General features: G+C 39.5%; 2 long non-coding RNA genes across 5 annotated transcripts in view; one reads left to right on the forward strand and one right to left on the reverse strand.

Annotated features, from left to right (window-relative positions):
* The window catches only part of LOC113631486 (uncharacterized), a 34173-nt gene extending 29811 nt beyond the window's left edge, over window positions 1–4362 (forward strand). The window contains exon 3 of the long non-coding RNA XR_003437350.1: window positions 4252–4362. This is a non-coding gene — a long non-coding RNA (uncharacterized LOC113631486). The remainder of the gene's footprint in view (window positions 1–4251) is intronic.
* LOC113631485 (uncharacterized) overlaps window positions 1–5560 on the reverse strand; it is a 29816-nt gene extending 24256 nt beyond the window's left edge. Inside the window, exon 1 of one of the 4 annotated variants that reach the window (XR_003437349.1) lies at window positions 5421–5560. This is a non-coding gene — a long non-coding RNA (uncharacterized LOC113631485). The remainder of the gene's footprint in view (window positions 1–5420) is intronic. The other 3 variants (XR_003437348.1, XR_003437346.1, XR_003437347.1) reach the window with 3 other exon arrangements.
* Between the last annotated feature and the right edge of the window lie 358 nt (window positions 5561–5918).

The raw sequence follows: 5918 nt of genomic DNA on the forward strand, positions 1-5918 counted from the left end.
TGTGTGTGTGTGTGTGTGTGTGTGTGTGTGTGTGTGTGTGTGTGTTTTGGAAGGGGGGATTCTAAAGCAAATACGCTGAAATGGAAACATTTGTTAAAACTAGTAGTGGTTTTTATATTATTTTTCTGTACACTCTTGAACGCCTGAAATATTTTTTAAAAGTAGGCTTTCATTTTAAATGTTGGACAAGAATATTTAATGTTATCAAGATTGTTCATGATGTGATTAAAGAATACAGGTTAAGGACTTCCCTTGTGGTCCACTGGCTAAGACTCTGCACCCCCAATGCAGGGGGCCCAAGTTCAATCCCTGGTCAGGGAACTAGATCCCACATGTCACAACTAAGACCCGGTGCAGCCAAATAAATAAATAAAATATTAAAAACAAAAAAGAATACAGGTTAAAAACAGTATGCGCAGTAGTATAGCATAACGGTCAGAATAGCCTAAGAGTCAGTATAGCATAATAGTTACATGTACTCTGGAGCCAGACTACTTGGTTTTAATCTTAATTATGTCACTTATTAGCAATGACACATTGAGTAAGTTACTTAACTTCTCTGCACCTCAGTTTCCTTATCTGTAAAATAAAAATGATAAGAATAGTACCTGGCTCATAAAGATATTACAAGGATTAAGTAAATATATGTAAGGGTCCTGGTGTACAGTAGATGCTCAGTAAGTGGTAACAGCTGTTATGATAAGGCTGAGGCTGAGGATGATACAATTTTGGTTTCTTAAAAAAGGATACTACACCCCCCACTTTTTGTTTTAGAAAAAAGAACTTGAACAGTCCATCAAAAATGTTAACAACTGTAACCTCTAATTGATAACAGACTTATTTTAATTTTCTTCTTTTTTACTTATAGACATTCTACGTCAAGTAATTCTTTTTGTACTTAAAACAACAGAAACACAGAAACAAAATCTTGGCTTTAAGCCCTTCCCCAAAAGTGCCCTACAGCCTGGTAAGCAGTGATTTTCAAAGTGTGATCTTTGGACCAGTAGCATCAGCAGAACCAGACAACTTGCTAGAAATGCAAATTCTCAAGGTCCACCCCAGATGTACTCATTCTGGAGTGGAGCCCAGCAATCTGTTTTAGCTTTATATTCGATTCTGATGCTCACTAAAGTTTGAGAACTACTGTGCTAAGGCATGACGTGTAGCTCTGTACTTGACCTCTCTCACCTTTATATAGTGATAAATACTGCCAATCATTCTTCCTCAAATACTCTGCAACTCTTGTTCGCAGTGTCCTCTTTCCACCCTTGGACATACCTTCTTCGTGAGCCTTTTGAGAGCTATTGCTCCTATCCTCAGTTACTGCCTGGCAATAGAAAATGCAAATGCCTTCTGGAGCCAGGCAGGTAATTTGTCTCAAGGGGGCCTGGTGTACGACCTTAAAGAGTGAAGTGCTGGCCACTGCCCAAAGATGTTCACAATTTTTTGAAAAGTTAAACTGCTGCTGGCCAAACAAAACCACACCTAAGCCAAGTTTGGCTACTGGCCACCATTTACACTCACTTCTTGGCTAATTCTCTCTCAAATCACTAAGCAGCTATGATGTAGTGGCAAGAGTGAGTGCTGAACATGGAAGAAAACCTTGATTTGAAGCCCAGCTCTGCTACTTGCTAGCAGGGTGGTAATAATGATAATAATGTTAATCTCTCAGAGTTAAATTTTCTCATCTGTATAATAAGGACAATACTACCTATCTCACAGGATTGTTTTAAAGATTAAGATAATATACTTAAAACACCTGCCATATAATAAGTCCTCAATAAATTTTTCATAGCTTTTGTGGTATTTAGTTTCTTGTATTGTTTTGATTATATGCTTTATTCTACTTATACTTATGAACAACTTAGTTTAGCCTATTTATTCTATTAGACTCTAGGCTCCTTTGGGACAGGGATGGCCTTCTGCATCCCTTTAAGTTCCTACAATACCTACTTCAGTAATTAAGTCCCTCTCACATCCACCTCAAGCTTCAACAAAAGCCTGTGATTGTCTGGGGTAGGGATCTGGAGTGACAGAGTCAAGTCTCAGTAGAGATGTACATTTCATATGAGAAAGTAAGTGGCTTGCTTCTAACAATCCCCAAAGTTATGCTTCCCTTCTTTTTCCAACATAAAAGAGAAAAAACGATGATGGTTACTCTGTTAAGTGGAGGCCTTTTGCTTTTCACAGTTACCACGTTTGTTAAAAGCAATACAGGATGTTCAGAAGTGCCATACTAGAAATTATGAAGAAAACGGGTTTCAGTTTTAACTTAATTTTGACAATTCAGATACAAGTGATGCTGTGTAGGTATCAGAAGAGCTAACATTAGGTGCCCAGCTCATTCTTCCCACCTGGAATAGTGAGGCAAGAACAAGAGCTATTATTTATCCCACAAAGAAGGTTATTAGGCAATAAATATCATGGGATTTGGGGAAGAGGAAGGAAGCATATGTATCTCACATAAGCAGGTTAGAGGCTTTCTGCACTCCTATGGTTTTATAAGAAACAATGTCATATTTTGTCCTAACAAAATTTTCTTTTTCTTACTTTATAGGTACCCAGGCCTAAGTGCCTGTAAAGAATTAATTTCACATATTGAATTTGGTTAATATCATTTTAACATATAATAATATGGTTAACATATTATTTATGTTAGCTTTCTTACCTTCTGAACTTTGTATCTACAGACTCATTAAATAAATGACTTTCAGGTTAAATGATCTACTTTCAGAACTGTTTGAAAACTTACCTCCTCTACCTCCCCCCATTAACTATGCTTTGTACCAGGGTATTTCTATATTTTTCCGTCAAAAGTATAATCCTTAAAAGTAGGACAACTGTAGTAACAAATGGGTTTAGGTATCAAATTTAGTTTGGGAAGAATGTTTCTAACTAATCTAGGTTCCATATGGGTAAAGGAACACTGGACCAGTCAAATGGATTGTGCTTGAGAAGCCAGGGAAAGGCTACCCATTTCTTTAGTAGGGTAGGAAGTAGTTATTCTGTGAAGGCACAATTCAGAATGAAATATTCAGACACAATTTTAAAAATCGATTTCACTGTTCGCATGTATCATCAATAAGGAAAATTTTGCTTGGTGGTATTGACATGAAAGTACATGACAGTGTTAGAACTGCACACTTGCTGTTATCTTTCCTGTGCTCTGAGGCTTTCATCATGAGAAAAATACAATTTCACTGCAGGTTTAAATTCTCAGTCACAGTAGAAAATAATTTCCACTTAAAGGGCATATCTAATTTCTCAACTTATAAAGAATTAAAAATCAGTTCCAAGACCACTTGTGTAGTTTACCACCAAACTACTGTCAGAATAGAAATAAATAAAATTTCCTGCATGAATTAATTCTTTAAGAAAACTTTATTGAAAATTATTCCCTTCAAGATAAATAACATTACCTATCTTGTACAGAGCTAACATTATTTTTGCAGGGGCCAGGTAGAATTGGGCAAGAAAATAATTAACATTTAAAGGATTTCCCGGGACTTCTGTGGTGGTCCAGTGGCTGGGACTGCACTCTTCCACTGCAGAGGGTGTGGGTTTGATCCCCGGTCGGGGAACTAGGATCCCGCATGCCCCACTGCGCGGCCAAAAAACTTAACTTGCTGGTTCACATTATGTAAATGTTGTTGTTGTTATTATTCATGTGATGACTGGTGTGTGAATAGCAAGTGTGGTGCTTGCAGGGAAAGAAAAATAAACCTTTAAAAAAAATAAAGGATTTCTCTTTGAAACATATTGCTTTAGAAGAAAATTGTAGACAATAATTAGGTGAAAGGCAGTACTAATACCTTTTAGGAATGTCTAGTCTACAGACGATTCATTTCAAAGTATCAAATTCTATTTACTCAAAAAACTTAACAAAGTAAACAGTAGACTTGGCAGCTACAGAAAACTGGAATGGCCTCATGGACTGCACTGATGTATCTATTTTGTGCCAAATGTTTCAGAAATTTTGAGGCAGTTCACTTATCTAAGGTTTCAGAAAGCAAGAGTTTCCAGAATTATAAGTGAAAGGAGCTGACTGTACAATATTAAAATAATACTAGCTTTCAATTAACATATGAATGTGTTTTGCGTGAAGAGGCAGTTGCCTAGCACACAAGAAATAAAATAAAGTTCTGTGGCCTCCTTAACGGTAAACATCCTTACAGCCCCTTGAGTCACTACGGGGAGATCCTGAGGCCTAACAAAAGGTCTGTGCTTAACAGCTCCTTTTTTCTCTTGTAGGAAGTAGTATAAAAAGCACTCCGGGGCTGCCCTGGTGGCCGAGGCTTCCCTGGTGACACAGTGGTTGAAAATCTGCCTGCTAATGCAGGGGACAAGGGTTCGAGCCCTGGTCTGGGAGGATCCCACATGCCCCGGAGCAACTAGGCCCGTGAGCCACAACTACTGAGCCTGCGCGTCTGGAGCAGGTGCTCCGCAACAAGAGAGGCCGCGACAGTGAGAGGCCCGCGCGCTGCGATGAAGTAGTGGCTCCCGCTTGCCACAACTAGAGAAAGCCCTCGCACAGAAACGAAGACCCAACACAGCAAAAATAAATTAATTAATTAATAAACTCCTACCCCCAACATCTTCTTAAAAAAAAAAAAAAGCACTCTGTGTCTGAGAGATCCTGGTGATTTGACCTTGGACAAATAACTTAATTACTTCTAGTTTGTTTCCATAACTGTAAATGGAGCCAACAATACCTGGTAAAGATATTACAGTTGTGAGGATGAGATGATATATGTGATCATGTTTTGTAAACTATAAAGCAAGAGTAACCAGAAATTAGTTACTATTTTATATAATACTGTCCTAACATTTCCTGCCTATGTCCCTGTCTGCAAAACGGGTACAGATCTAGGTCCAAAAGCCTGTGAACTTGAGCAAGTCATTTCCTTTCTGGACGTGTGTTTCCTAGCAAGGTTATTATTACATTATGAAGATCAAATGATATCGTGTATGTAAATGCTGTGACAGGCATATATCAAGAACGCAATAAATGATAGCTGTTATTACTCTCTGAGGGTAGGATTGTAAGGATCAAACAATATTATATCTACTTAAAAGGCTTTGAATATATATTTAAATTCTGTACACATCCAAGGTATTGTTATTTGTACTGTAAACTGCAAAGACGTACATGGAACGAGGAAACAAATGGCGCCACAATGACTACCAGTAGGGGGGTAGGAAAGGCAGAAAGGGGGCTCAGGAGCCTCGGCGGCTTGTAATAGCGGTGGGAATGAGAAGAGAGGAGTGTGACAGAAGAAAAAAAAAGAAAAAACTTAAAAAAATACTCTGAGAATCAATTCACTATTCTCCCCCTTTTTCTCTTATGACCTCCAGCCTAGATTAGACCATTTCATTCAACTTCCCATCCCGCCATGTCGCTGGACATTTATTTACTGTACCTTCTTCACTGAGAGCCTTTCATTCCCCTCCCCTTCTAGGAGTCGTGAACTTCAGAACCTCTGCCTCCGACAACCATTCCCTTTAACTCTGATATTAACCAAGCTTCCCTATATTCTTCCCTCCGCCTAAGGGGGAAGTAAGTCTGGTCGCACCGCAGGGCATCCTAGGAAATGTGGTCTCTCATACTCATTTTGCTTGGGCCCCAGAGTGGGGAAGACGACAGAAGGCATACAGTTAAAACTACAACTCCCGGCAGGCAAAGTGAGCGACTCTCCGCCTTTCTGCCCCCATTTCGAGTGCCTTCCTCTTCCTCCTCTCCGCAGGCGCCGAACCTCTTGGCCTCACGGTATTTGTAGTTCTTTATGGACCCAGGATCCTAGCACTTGATGGCCAGGAGAGAGGCTAGAAAACTCTAATTCCCAGAGGGCAGAGCGAAAGGTGCGCCTGCGCAGTCTCAGTGAGGGCGTGTATGTCTGTGTGTCTGAGGGAGAGAGAGC

The sequence above is a fragment of the Aethalodelphis obliquidens genome, unplaced genomic scaffold, assembly GCF_003676395.1.
Source record: "Aethalodelphis obliquidens isolate GAN/ISIS:26980383/991018 unplaced genomic scaffold, ASM367639v1 scaffold33, whole genome shotgun sequence".
Lineage (NCBI taxonomy): Eukaryota > Metazoa > Chordata > Mammalia > Artiodactyla > Delphinidae > Aethalodelphis > Aethalodelphis obliquidens.